The sequence below is a fragment of the Crocodylus porosus genome, unplaced genomic scaffold (genome assembly GCF_001723895.1).
Source record: "Crocodylus porosus isolate Cpor-Errol unplaced genomic scaffold, CroPor_comp1, whole genome shotgun sequence".
NCBI lineage: Eukaryota > Metazoa > Chordata > Crocodylia > Crocodylidae > Crocodylus > Crocodylus porosus.
In genome coordinates, this window is record NW_017728886.1 from 137,231,533 (window position 1) to 137,245,565 (window position 14,033).

General features: G+C 35.3%; 1 protein-coding gene across 5 annotated transcripts in view; it reads right to left on the reverse strand.

Moving 5' to 3' along the window:
* The window catches only part of CDH10 (cadherin 10), a 210,516-nt gene extending 197,184 nt beyond the window's left edge, over positions 1-13,332 (reverse strand). For 4 of the 5 annotated variants that reach the window (XM_019541993.1, XM_019541984.1, XM_019541976.1 and 1 more), the window contains exon 1: positions 12,952-13,257. The gene's annotated coding sequence lies outside the window, so the exon portion shown is untranslated. The other variant, XM_019541968.1, reaches the window with a different exon arrangement.
* Positions 13,333-14,033: the final 701 nt, after the last annotated feature.

Below are 14,033 nucleotides of genomic sequence, written 5' to 3' on the forward strand. Positions count from 1 at the left end.
TCAAAGAAGAAAGAAAGTAGCTATTTTATACATGAGTCATTTTCTCATATTATAGCTACTAGTAAATGCATACATATTCCTACATTACTAAAACTGAGATTGTTTCAATAAGGCAAAGAAACTTATGACAAGCACAGAATACCATCTCTGTTTTCACAACTATCATCTCACCACAAGATGGCACCAAAGGGCTAATAATCTTAATATTAAGAGTTTTGTTTTTTTTTTTTAATATGAGTAACAGAAGAAACTTTGCTGGAAATTGCACCAGAAAAAAAAAATCAACAACAATTCACTTTCCAAAGGGTCAGCAAGTTATTAACATAATCCCAGCTGCTTTGACAAGCTCCTGAAGGGCTGAGACCTAATTTGGATTGATTTAATATGCAGGGTTTCTTTCTCCTAACATTTAAATTTCCTAAAATTGTACAGGAAGTGAATATTATTTACAATTAAATATGAGCTATTTTAAGACATGGGATAAGAACACACAGAGGTATACAACAGTAAACAAAACAAATACACTGGCCTCTGAAGTAATCATATCCAAGCTGAAAAAAGAAAATAGCCTGAAACTTTCTAAACCATGCATTTTTGTTGATGATTGAATATAACTGATTCTATGTCACTTTTTTAATATTAACATTTCAAGAGAGATTCAATAGCCATTTCATACTCAGTGAAGTCTTTACAAAGATGTGTGTTATAAAGTAGGAGTCAAAGGTAGAAAAATATTCCTATCTTATAACATCTCTCAATAACACCTTCATATTTACATATTTCCTAATTTTCACAACAAAATATGATTAATCCAGAATGTTATTAAAGGTAAGAATATAATTATATGATTATGTCATATAAAATTGCACCAGGATTTTCTAGAGTTGCAAAGAAAGGTAAAATATCGTGCTATTATTACTCTGCCAGTTCTTTAATCATATTATTCTCTACATTACATTTGATTTATTTGATATATAACTGTTCAAAATAGAAGTATAGTCTACACACCTCAAATTTAAAAAAAAACAAATCTAAATCTTGGCATTCATCTAAAAATTCTTGAAGTGATAAGAAAAAGGATGATTGAAATATGAAATGCGATTTTAAATCAGCACTGTCTTTTGTTTCACTGGCAACATTTCTGAGAGTACACTACTTAACTGCACTAAAAGAAAAAATTTCAACCATTGATCAATTTACCTTTTCAATTTTAAGGTACTAATGCTGTAGTTTTAAGGGGTTTCTGCTTGATGATAAAGCTATTTTAATCAATGGTACAACTCCTATGGCATTCAAATGATCTTCATCATAGGACTTTAATGCCTTTTTTAACCTTGCAATTATCATTACCATTATGGCATTGTTTTCCATGTCAACTGTGAACACTAACTGATCTAGTTATAAGCTATTATATTTGAATGCTAATTAAAACAATATTTTGTAGAAGTAAATTATTTATAGAATGTCTATAAATTAAAACCAACAGAAATGTATTCTTTTGTATAATAATTTTAAAAATCTTAACAAAAGTATTACAAATACACATTCATCTGTCTGTGGCACAAGTAATAATCAAATTGCAGTTGCAAGGAAAGTTACATCTCCTGATTCATATTATGCACCTAGGATTTTTTGCACTGTGTTGCTGACACTGAAAAATTACCCAATTGCTGGTCATTGTAGACTTGTAGAATAAAGGTAATTTGTGTATGTTACCAATAACAGAACCGAACTGTACCATTTGTGGCTAACATCAGCTAACATGGTGACTTTTGAGACAGAAAGAATGGCTGAAAAATGGCCCAGGAAATATATGAGATGCAAGAATTTGTGTGTGTGTGTGTTGATATCTTTTATTGAACCAACTGCATAGTTGGGGGAGATGTTAGACAAGTTGACAGGTACAAAGTACCAATCCTCTGGTCTGGAAAAGAAGCAGATACAGCTTGAGCTAAATAACAGATAGAGATTATTTCTACATTCCACAGGTAATAAAAACCTTTTCCCTCCTGAGTAGGCTTGCTATTCCTCACAATTATTTTATGTATTCTATTGCACTTCTCTCATTCTGAAGCTATCTCTGATAACACCTTCTTTTTCCTACTTCACAGCCTTCCTTTAAGGAGACTTGTTTGCATTTACATACAAAGTGATATGTGAAGCCTTTTTCTATCTCTTATTTAGCATATGCTGTGTCTGTTTCTTTCTGAGACCTGGAGACCTGAGGAAGAGCACTCATTACCTAAAACCATGTTTAAAAGCTTTCACAACTATACATTTGGGACAATAAAAAGATATTACCAAAAAAATAAAATCTTCCCTCCCACATATTAGGGGATATGATTTGAATAGTGCTATTTAACTCACAAATCTAAGAAAAACAATATTTAAATCCCTAAGTGTAACAAATTGAAATATTAAAAAATAACTTGTATTTCAGAAAATAAGATCCTCTCTCTGTCAGCTATATGCTCAGAGGTATCCAATGTAAGATAACTATAACAGTGATCCATATAATACACAATATAATTGTCTAATTTTTTCTGAATATTTATACTGCAATATGATTTAGTACCTCAAACTTCAAGATGATTATTTTTGTAGTGTGCTGTGCCTCAGTTCATTATACTTTTTTCTAATTCCCACTATTCGGACCTCACTAAAACTCTGGATAAAGTACCACTATTACAATGTATGCACAAATAGCTCATATGCTTCGCAAAGCAGGTTCAGTTGGCTAACACAATAATGGAAAGAAAATCTTGAGCCTTCACTCTCATTAAATTTATATAAATGTAACCCTGACACAAGTTTTCATCACAAAATAACTTTCTATCAATCATAAACAAAATTAAAATACCATTAGTGGAGAGCATCTCACAACACTAAATACAAAATGAAGTAATAATTTGCTACCAACTATTTGATTTCATCCAATTAATAAGTCACTGAAATCATGATACAATCTCATCTCTGCCAACCTAAAGTGGACAGGTTCTATAAGTTAAAGTGTACACAATAAACAGATAAAGTACAGTGTCCATTGAAGTATTTACTTTTCCACTGGGAAACACATCTGCCTGTGTTTGTTAGTGTTACAAGAGATGCAACTGTACTTTCCCTGCTTACCCAGACCTGAGGAGGAATGCAAGGCATTAGAAAACTTGTTCTACTTAATTCCAGCATGCAGTTGGCCCCATAGAAGACATCACCACAAAAAAAATAAAACAAAGGTCCTACCTTCATTTGACATTCACACATGGAGGCTATCCTCCAGAAGAGGGTATCTGGTTCATAACACATTTCATCCTGTAAGTTCTTATTCATAAAGATTTAATAAAATGCTCTAGAGTGTGAAGTCAAGTGAGGAATAGCTTTTCTGACATACCAGGGATGCCCATAACTTAATATTATAGTAAAAACTAAATAGTTTCATGTCTTGAAAGCAATGTTGTTGCTGATCTTTTGTGCATTCAAGATACTTTATGAAGTTCAGGCTAAACCTGAATATTTAAAATAAAAACAAATTGATGACTGAGTAGAATATAGCCAAATAAATGTAGTTTACTAAAAATGTGACCTAGAAGTCACCACTGTAGATACACTGGTGATTATTTATGGTTTATGGCCCAATACTGGTAGGAGAATCATGACAGACCAGAGGTGCTCTACCTTTTAGCACTGCAGGCCACATGAGCAGTGGAGGGCCAGTCTGTAGGCCAAATCAGACCCTGCATGACAGCACAAGGCTCCAGGGACCTCACACTACCTCCTTCCATCCCTGTATGCACGAATCAGGCTCCAGGAGCCCATGATGTTCCCACCCAGGCCCATGTGCAGGGATCTTGCTCCATACCACCCCCTGCCTGACTCCATGCATAGCGTTTGGGGGCTTGGGCTTCATGCTGCTCCTGCTCAACCCCAAGGCAGGGACTGGGCTTTGGGAGCCTTGTGTACCCTTCTCCCCCTCAGCCTGACATGCTGGAATTGGAGTCCACAGTGTTCTGCATGATAGATCAGGCACATAGGCCCATAGATGAAATGACACCAGGGACTGGAACTTGCCTGTGGGCCAGGGGTTGAGCACCCCGGGATAGACTACAGAGCCCAAATGCTTCTTTTTTGCAGGATCTGGGACTTAATAATATAGACAACTTTTCATCTTTTTTATGGCTTAGTGATTACTTGTGCAAAATACTTTATAATTAAACAAATGGAAAATAAAAAAACACAGTACTGAATTTAGAAGACTCATATAAGGATAGGGTGAAAGAATAATGTGAAGAATGTAGGAAGATATGCTCCAATGTTTAAGACAAAGAGCTTATTTACTTATGTCATTAAAATATATCACAGGAATAAAAAATATATATAGTAAGCTTTCCTAATGCCCTGCCATTTTTATTCTTAGTGCTGTTGTTCTTTCTTTGTTTTTAGTTCTGTAATCTCTCCTACCTTTGCATGTTTTGTATATCTCCTTTGTGTATTTCAGTTATTTCCTATAAAAATTACCATTAATTAAAAAAAGCAATTCAAGAGTGAAATCCTACTGTCTTAAATCATTCATTTATCTCACCAGTCAACAAATCACTCAAATATGTGCTTGCACTTAAATCAGTGTGACTTAAGTATGTTTAAGTGATTTGCTGAGAAGAGATGGCAGCTGAAACAGACCAATGGGCTCTATTTAACCAATAGTGTTCTGTTCGGAGAGTAAAATGGGAAAAGATGGGCCTTGGTGATAAATTTCAGATCCTCACTCTTTCATGAATAGCTATTACTTCCAAGTTCATTGTTGAAATGAAAGCCACTTCTATATAGAGATTAAAAACTCTGATTGCAGGAAGACAGTCATGAATTGATGTTTAAAGGAATTACATAGCATCCTTATTTTTAAACGAAAACCCAGGTATTGGCATAAAAAAGAGTTAAAACATTCATTGTGATTATGTAGAGGAGAGAAAGTGATCACAGCTGCATGTCCTAAATGCAGTATATGCCATGAGTTGCAAGAAGGGGCCAGCTGTCACAAAGTAATTTCTTAGAATGCACTTTAAATCAGTGGTGTTTTCAACAGATAATGACAAGCATGTTTGAGGTAGGTACATGTTTGCAAGGCCTGGGGTTATTTTAAGCCATGTGATCATAGATCATGCTTGTACAGATGTTTGCTAGTGATGGGAGCCACATTGGGAACCCAATCAAAATAAGCTGGGGTAGGGAGAGGGACAGATGGGATCAGGGGGCTGGTGGGTTGGGAGGGGTTGGTGAGCAGGGGGGCTGGTGGGTCTGTGGTAGGGGTTGAATGTCCTGGGGTGAGGTGGAACAGAGGGTTAAAGATAGCCCAGTGAGGGAGGAGTGGGGAGAGAAAAAGTGCAGCCCCAGTGCTGGGGCAAGTGGATGGGTTTTCCCAGCCCTGAGGCTGCGCTTAGATGTTAATTAAGCCAGGTTAACCCATTCCCAACCTAAGTTAGTTCACCTCCTCAGATGAACCAAGTTACACTGGGTTGGTCATTTTTTGCCTAGTCTAACTGCCCCAGACATCTGTAACAATCTGCACTTAGATCAATCTATGCCTAGTTAGGTCTGTACATAGGTGCTCTGGAAATTTAAGTGACTGCATTCTCAATTCAGCATGCAGGAGGTAGAAGGAAAGGGGAAAAAAATCTGCAAAATCCTTCTTTTTACAGAGGAACAGTGGCTGTATACAATATTTGTGAGCTCAGTTTACCAGCCTTTGAGAAGGGTTTTCAATTATTTTCACTACAGACCCCAAAACTGCTCATGCTTTCTTGATAACGTGGTAGCCTCTGGTACCATGGAGGGTTCAGTCCTATATCAAATGAACTTACTACTAGTGCATATTCCTAGTGAGAATTCCACATTTGACCTATAGTTTGTATCGTTAACATGTACTACTTTTTATTTTTTAAAGACAGAAAGAGCAGTTTAAAAGTATTTTATAAATTGTGATAAGACTTATTTACCCATTATTGTATACTCTTCTCTCAATGGATAGAAATGTTGTGGTTAGGCTTCCTCCAACATATCTTGATATAGGGTGGACAATATTCCATGAACTTCTCCAGTTTTAAAGATTTAAATGCATGGAGGGTTCAGATTTTGTGTAAATGAAATATGTAGTTTTTGCCCAAACTCAGTTTTTTGCAACTGAGTTTTATTTAAATTCTTTAGATCTCATAGCTTGCAGGATCATCCTACTAATATATGCTGCCATTATGTTACTGAATCTGACCTTTGTCATGAGCCAGAGCACAATGAGGCACAAATTATCTACTGGAAAATTCAGGCAAAAAAATTATATTTCCCCACTAGTGCTGAGGAGTTCCAGAAGATGTGTATATTGTTTATGGGCCCACGTCCAATATTATTACCAGAATTTTTCAACAGAACAGTGAAAAAATGCATCTCTGAACAAAATAAATTTACCGTGGGAGATTTTTATATGAAACCAAATATTGAAAAGTGTCAAAAATAAGTTTCAACTTGAGAAAAATGCAAGTGATTATATCTGAAAGAAAATAATCAAACATACTAATATTCTGTGGGAGGGAAAACTTTGGAAGCTGTCATACAGCAATAAAAACGGCATTTTGACCTTCTAAAATACATGGATGCAGAGGCATCACTTGACAAAGCGGGGAAGTCAAGTCTAGTACCTACAGGGCTTAACCAAAATGCATAGAAATCACTATGAATCTTTCCAATGATTTCAATGGGTTTTAATTAGATCTGGGTCTCTGGCCCAAACATATTTTAAAATAATCTGCTTTGAAAGGGGAATTTGAAATGAAAGGGTGAGTGAGCTTTCCATTTCAAATTTCTCTGGTTCATAAAAAAAAAGTATTTAAAAATGACCAGCAATTGGGGCTATTAACTAGGGAGTTCAGGTTTGTGTAAAGAAATAAAACATTATGGATCTCAGTTGAAAATGACTTCTAACACCTGGTAAGTATGTCTTGCGATTGGTATATGTAAGTCCTCAGGAAAAACAGGCTTTTCATACAAGACCACACAGATAATTCTAATAATTTTGAACAATTAAAAAAAAAAGCTACTAGTAATTTTTAAAAAAATTGCCATGTCCTCTACTACATTACATCTTGCCTAAAAACCACAGAGGTTGTGGTGAAGGTAAAGTTTAGAAATATTGTTTTCATTGCACTTGTAATGTCTCCAGTGCTAGATATAATTTTAGACTATCAGATATTTAATATCTTCTATTCAGGTTGCAACTCACTTTGTTCAGAAACATGCAACCTTTAAAGTTCGTAAGATTTTTATCCTTGACTCTGCACTTTCTACCTTACTAATTTCCTAAAGTGCTTGTAATGCCTTTTCTTCAATGCGATGGAGTTTTAAGACTTTGTGAGATATTGACAGTAAACTGGCACAGTTGCCTTTGTGGTGAAGCTGATAGGTCCTTGAGTATTTAATGATGATTATTTAGTAGCAGAATTAATAAATCTGAAATGATTTCTTATAAGATTCAGTGGCTATATTCTATAATTGGCCATTCTATATGAAACTTAAACTTTACGACCAACTCTGATTTGAATATCTTCAATTAGTACTCCATTTTCACAGAATTGTTAACCGATAAAAAAAATAAGAATTTGGCCCGTTGTTTCCCTTACCATGTATAGAAGACAGGATTTTACCATTCCAAATACTTGCGCACAAAACTTGAACATTTTTGCATACAGGATTCCTTTGATTTCAAAGGGAATAAAAACAAGTCTTATGTTTGTTCTGTCTTTAAGGAGTCAACCAGTTAGTTATAGCAACCAATGAAGAATACATTATTCAAATGAATCAGAATCTTAGACACAGGCACATGCTTTATTTTAGTTATGTTTAATATTATAATTGTGTCATAACTATTCAAATAATCAGCTCATTCTGTTAAATAAACATGGATTTCAGATAACTTGCTAATACTCAGCCTGACATGAGGCCATGATAACAACTCATTTCTACTTAATTTACATTATGTTAATTTGGAGGGGGGGAACCCTCAGTGTTATTAAATGCTGTATTTCAACCTCTTTGCTCATAAGTGCGGTAAATTACATTGATACCTACCCTTTATTTCTTAAAAGCCTATGTGATAGAACATCTGCAGAGTTCAAAAGGATTGCATTCATTTAAAATGGCATGATTTTATCAGGCTAAATGAAGGTATGTCATGTTCTTTATGCTGTAATGCAAAGCACTGAGATGGGATAATGCAATAAATCCAATCTGTAATGTGGCAGATGATGAAATACTAGTGATAAAATCATAAGATTTACAAAATGCATAATTACATATAATGTAATATAAAACTGCACATGGGGAAATATTTTAGATAAGGACTTCTGCAGTTGTCATAAAACACAGAAGAGAACAGCTTTGGCTTTTGAGCACCAGCAGAAATCACGTTATGTCTGGGTATTTCATTTCTATCTACATATTCTTTGAGTGGTTACATTTTTTAAACTATATACATATTAACATGGTTTAAAGTTGGTTTCTTACTTATGTTTAAGAAGTGCCATAAAAATAAGTTAAAACAAGAACATCATTGTGTGAAGAAATGAATTTTTTAAAATTGATGAACATTTGGGGACAATATTAAAAAAGACACCTGCCATGTTGCCTTAGAGTATATCTAGTTAACTTCCTAAGGTTTTGTATTCCCCTGATGCAGCCTGTTGGTACAGAGATAGCATTACCAACTGCCAGCTGGCAGGCTTGAGTACTGTAGCATATTCCAGATCAGAAGGCCTATGATAGTGGAAGCTAGGAAACATCTCACAGATACTTCTAGTGCGGATGCCTCTTGCACACACTCTTCCTCCTTATCAACAGAATGACACAGACATCTATTTCACGTACATTTATGAAGGCAAGAAGTAATAATGAGAGATTCCAAAGAGAGAAGGAATGGATTTCAAATGTGAAGGAGATAAAGTTTATAGTATCCTATTTATTGTAACACAATCCCAGAAGATGCACAACTTCTTTCCTTCTTCAACCCCCTTTCCTTTTATAGCAAACACAGTGCTGATGTTAGATCATCAAGATGGATCTGCTGGTGGAAAAATGCATATAAAGTGCTGGCTGGTGTATAATCAGCAAATCATCTGCATATTAAGACTTAGATGGAGAAGATAATAAACAGAATTAATGAGCACAGTGGTCCTCTGATTAAGACAATGTTCTGGCCTGCCACCAAACACAAAGCATGATGAAAACCAGATCTTGAGTATATCTTATTTTCTTTTGGGTCAGTTGGACACAACAACTTAGCTCCAAAGGAAAGGGTTACTTTCTGTTGCTCTGCTGTTATGGCTTTAAGAAACAGAAGCACAGCTGGTTGAGTTGGGTCAACCCTTCACTCACTGTGTGGAAGAAAGTCATGATGAAAAGGATTTAAAGGTGAGAAGGCCACCAACCCAGGGAGAGAGAGAAAAGCAAACAAAAAACAACAAGGCAACTATAACAGGGCTCCAAGCGAAATTTGGAAAACACCTGATCTAAGGTTAGTGTAGGAAGAAGGATATCCTAGAATTTTTCATCCAAAGTATGAAATCAGGTTTTTGTTTTGCTTTGCATATTTTTCAATTATATTTAAAAATCTGTTTATGTGGAAATAATAGAGACAACTTAATTATCTTATGACAGGGTACCTTGCCTAATCAAAGGGCAGTACTTCATACTGGTAGATTTGAAGGTAGGAGGTGAACTGAATTTTTGCTTAAGATATTTTTTACACACAGTTGAAGAAGTCCTCACTGTACCACTAAGAGCCTTGATTTTTACTTTTTGTATACACAATCATACAAAATGCAATGAAGTTTAAAGATGCTTAATCAATTTTGCTACTGCATGAGTGTTCACAATACAAACAATGAAGTCATCTGTCATGCTGCCCACCTAAGTAGCCTGGGACTAAAAATGAACCATAGCTCCTTTGCTCTTGACTCACTTTCAATCTAGATATTCATCCTTTATTACAAATGAAATGTTAATTAGCATCTTTTCACTTCTACTAGTTACCATTATTAATAATACAGAGTAAATTTATATTATGCTGTGCAGCTACAGTGATAAAGCACCCCAAAATGTATTTCATCTTCCTGTTTATTTCTAAGGCTTTTTATCTGTCTAATTTTTCTATCTCCTCTTCCACTTCTGACTTTCATGTCAAATCATGGTGAGGACATAGCATGTTATTCAGAAGTAAGAACACAGATATATGGCAAAGTCTAATGAGGAAAACCTAAGCATTCATTACTTCAGTGGACAATAATGAATAAATTTTAAAAATGACCATTAAGTATAAAATTAGTTCCCCCATTTTTGTTGTCAGTTCAGCAATATTTCAGTTTTAACTTGACCCTGTGCACTTATGCTGCAACCTAGTGGCATGACAAGGTATGAAATTAGAGAATAGCTTATATCACCTGCCACCTGGCTGCAAATCTATTTAACAGACGTAGAAAATAAGTCATCTGCACAGAAATCACCTCGAGGAGAAACACTCCATCTCAGTCATTTGTTTCCTTAGAAAATCATGGAAAAATCAGGAAATCACTGTCTGAGAATACGGTAGGTATCATTTTCAAATTAAGCTTTTGTATCATTTCATTGAGTTATGTAACAAGAAAGTTCAAACAATATATTTCTTGTTTCAACTTCAGCTGAGTTTTGCATTCTGTCATGTTCCAAGATTTTTAAAATAATTATTATTTAATGGATGGGAGTGACAGTAATTGTGCCTTGTTTAAAGCTAAGCTCATCTGTGGACCATAAGTAAAATCTAAATATTATATCTAGTAGAAATAGTTGTTATTTTGTTCAATTTGTATTTTAGAAGTGATACATACATGTGTATCATGTATATCAGGTATGCATGTATCACTGCACATACACACAGACCCCTCCACCCCAAAGCAAAATCCACAATACCACTCACCATTGCAGTAAGCAACCAATAAGCACCTACATATAAAATATAAATATCTACACAAATATATGTCTAAATACTTCCCTGTGCCAGGTGTACCTACAAAATCAGTATTACAAACCTAAGGTGACTAATGCAACCATTAAAAGCTATTGTCCCATACACCCACAAATAATCAGAGACAGTATTTCAAACAAAAAAATGAGTACAAAGTCTTAAGACTTATTTTATCACTACCCTTCTCTCAAACAGAATGTCGTACACATTTTTCAATGTTCAAACTCATTTTGACACTCACATCCAGAAGAAATGATGCGAAGTGGGAATAAATTATAACAGAAACCTGCTGCACAAATGAGTTTTTCAGTTACATTATTATTTACCAGAGTGAGTTTGATTTTTGAGGAATTCCCAAGGCACATACAAGATTACCAGCTTATGATCCAAAAAGTATTTATCTCCCTGAGCAAGCTACATTGACTCTATGAACCTGCTTTTTCTAGTCTGGGAAAAAAAAATTGCTTATCTTTTCCACTTCCTTCTCCTATTCTTTCATTCCAGACTTACTCTTTCATCTTTCTTTAAAATATCAAACACTTACAGTATATTCAAAGGATATATGATTAGCATAAAACTTTCAGTAATTTGAAATCCTCAAAAAATACTAGAACTAGATGAAAAACAGTCCTGGTAAGTGATATATTTCACAAGGGACTGAGGGGGTCAGAAATATTTCCCAAGCAAAAACTAGCAATATGAACATGCAAATAAATAAATAATAATAATAAAAAATTGACACCATTAAAAAAAGACATTGTTTTTTGCAGTGCTGCATCTTCACACAGCACATAAACAGAAAGAAAATAATGTAACTCCAAACATCTTAAAAGCATAGGAAGTGCAGTTTTGGATAATAGAGAGGCTTTTACTGGAATGAAAGCTGAAGATTGTAGGAAACAGCTCCATTTGTGTGGAAGCAACAAAGATGATAGGTCAGTTTTAAAATGCTAGTAGCTGTTTGTCACTGATTGCACGTGCAGATGCATTCTCCTTGGCTAAAGAACTGCTAGGTTTTCCAGACTGCAAGTGTCTTGTACAGTATTAGCCTATTGCAAATTTCAAGTGCAGCTGACAGTGCCATCAACAATTACTTGTTGGGAATGTGGATTTGGACTTGAATTGTGCTGCATTAATTTAACACCACATAAAATATGGATTTTATTGCAGCAGTGACAATACAAGCTCACACAACTGCTGACTAACTATTTTCTTTCTTCTCTCTCTCCTTTTCTCTTTTTTAATCTTCTTACTAAAATGGGAAATGTATTTTTAAGGGGAAAGTGTGCATCTTTTTCTTCCCTGCATTCACAGATAGCTACACATTTACATATGTATATGAAGTATTGCCTGTATTCATCCTCCTGTCCATCTCCAGAGACCTGTTTCCTGAAGAAGTATTTGCTTTAAGTGTGCGTAATTATACTGAAATGTTATTCAGAGGAAAAGCCAAACATGATAGTCTAACATTAAAGAAAGGTGTCACAGACTTACAAACAGGAGTGGAGTGAGTGTGGGCATGTATGTATATGCTGCATGCCATGCTCATGACAGTTACATTGTGAAACATTAAGCTTTTTCAGTCCAAGTAGTAACCTCCCCCCACCCCTCACTGAATTTACAATAACTGAATATTAATAGAGGCTGTGTTGCTTGTAACTAGCTTCTTACTGGGAAAAAAAGGCTTTGCAAAAGGCATAGTTCTTCAGTCTGGCAAAGGTAGAAGTGAAATTTACTTTGAGGAGAGAATACACATGTTCACCTCTTTCCCTTTATTAACCATATTTGCTAAAGCATCTCTATAAACATATAAAAGTTGCATATATTACAATAATTCTATGTGTTCATTAAAAACATTGCTGTTAACACTCCCAGAAAATAAAACCACCTAAGGAAATGCAAAGAAGAAAGACTCCTACCTTTTATTCTGCTTCTGAGTACAAGAAGTAATGTCCAATCCAAGCAAAACTGAAGTATTTGCTATGATCTGCTCCTTTTGTGTGTGTGTTTTCTGCTGTTATTTTCTAAGACTGATCCTACTTGGATCTAACTCTGATTTTTTCTCCCAACATCACTTAACTCTGGACAGCAGGGAACCAAAGCTAAGGGGGGAGCTCTCTCTCTGACTTGCTTTCATTCAGAGCTCCTGATTAAAAAAAAAAAATACTCCCTCACAGGAAGAGAGGGAGAGAGAGAGAGAGAGGTTCTGCTGATAGAGCTGCAGCACTTACCATGGGAAGGTTAGAGACTGGGGAAGCTCAGGCTTTTCCAAGCACACAGCGATTTGCAAGTGAATGCAGTGGGAGGGTACAGTGAAAGGAGGGCTTTTTTTGTTAAAGCCTGTCCCCCCTCCCCTTTGTGATAGAATGGCTCTCTGTGTTTGAAGTCCAAGGTAATCAGCTAATCTCATTGGTTTGTGGGGATAATGAACAGTAAAGACCCGACTACTTCTTGTAATCATTTTTTTAATTAGATATATTTACTTTTCCCTGTATCGGTCCTGAGCCTGTAGCACCATTATGCCAAGCTACCCCTCCCCCCACCAAAATAGGGTGCCAAGTTAAATTACAACCACAAAGAACTGAAATGCAACAAGAGAGGGTTATAATTGTTTTCACTGAACTGCCTTTTCCATTAGATTAAAAAAAATCCTCCTTCATCAGTGTTACAGAGTATACAAAACAGAGCAAGTTCCCATCGCATAGGGTCCTGATACATTTCCAGAGGTCATTTAGAATTATGGTGTAGAAATAATTACTTATTCCCAACCTTATTTTCCCCCTCAGGTTCACATTTGCCTGTCCTGTATTTTGTTATATCATTATTTCAGTCAGTGCATTGTAGTTTCTCATTTTAAAGATGTAATCCTTTTCACAGAGTTAATCTGGACCAGTTGATGCTTCCTAATACAACAAATTGGACTCAGTACAATCCTCCTTGGATCATATTAAGACCAGTTCTTTCAGTGTGATATAGTAGAGGATTGTGTGCACATGTATTA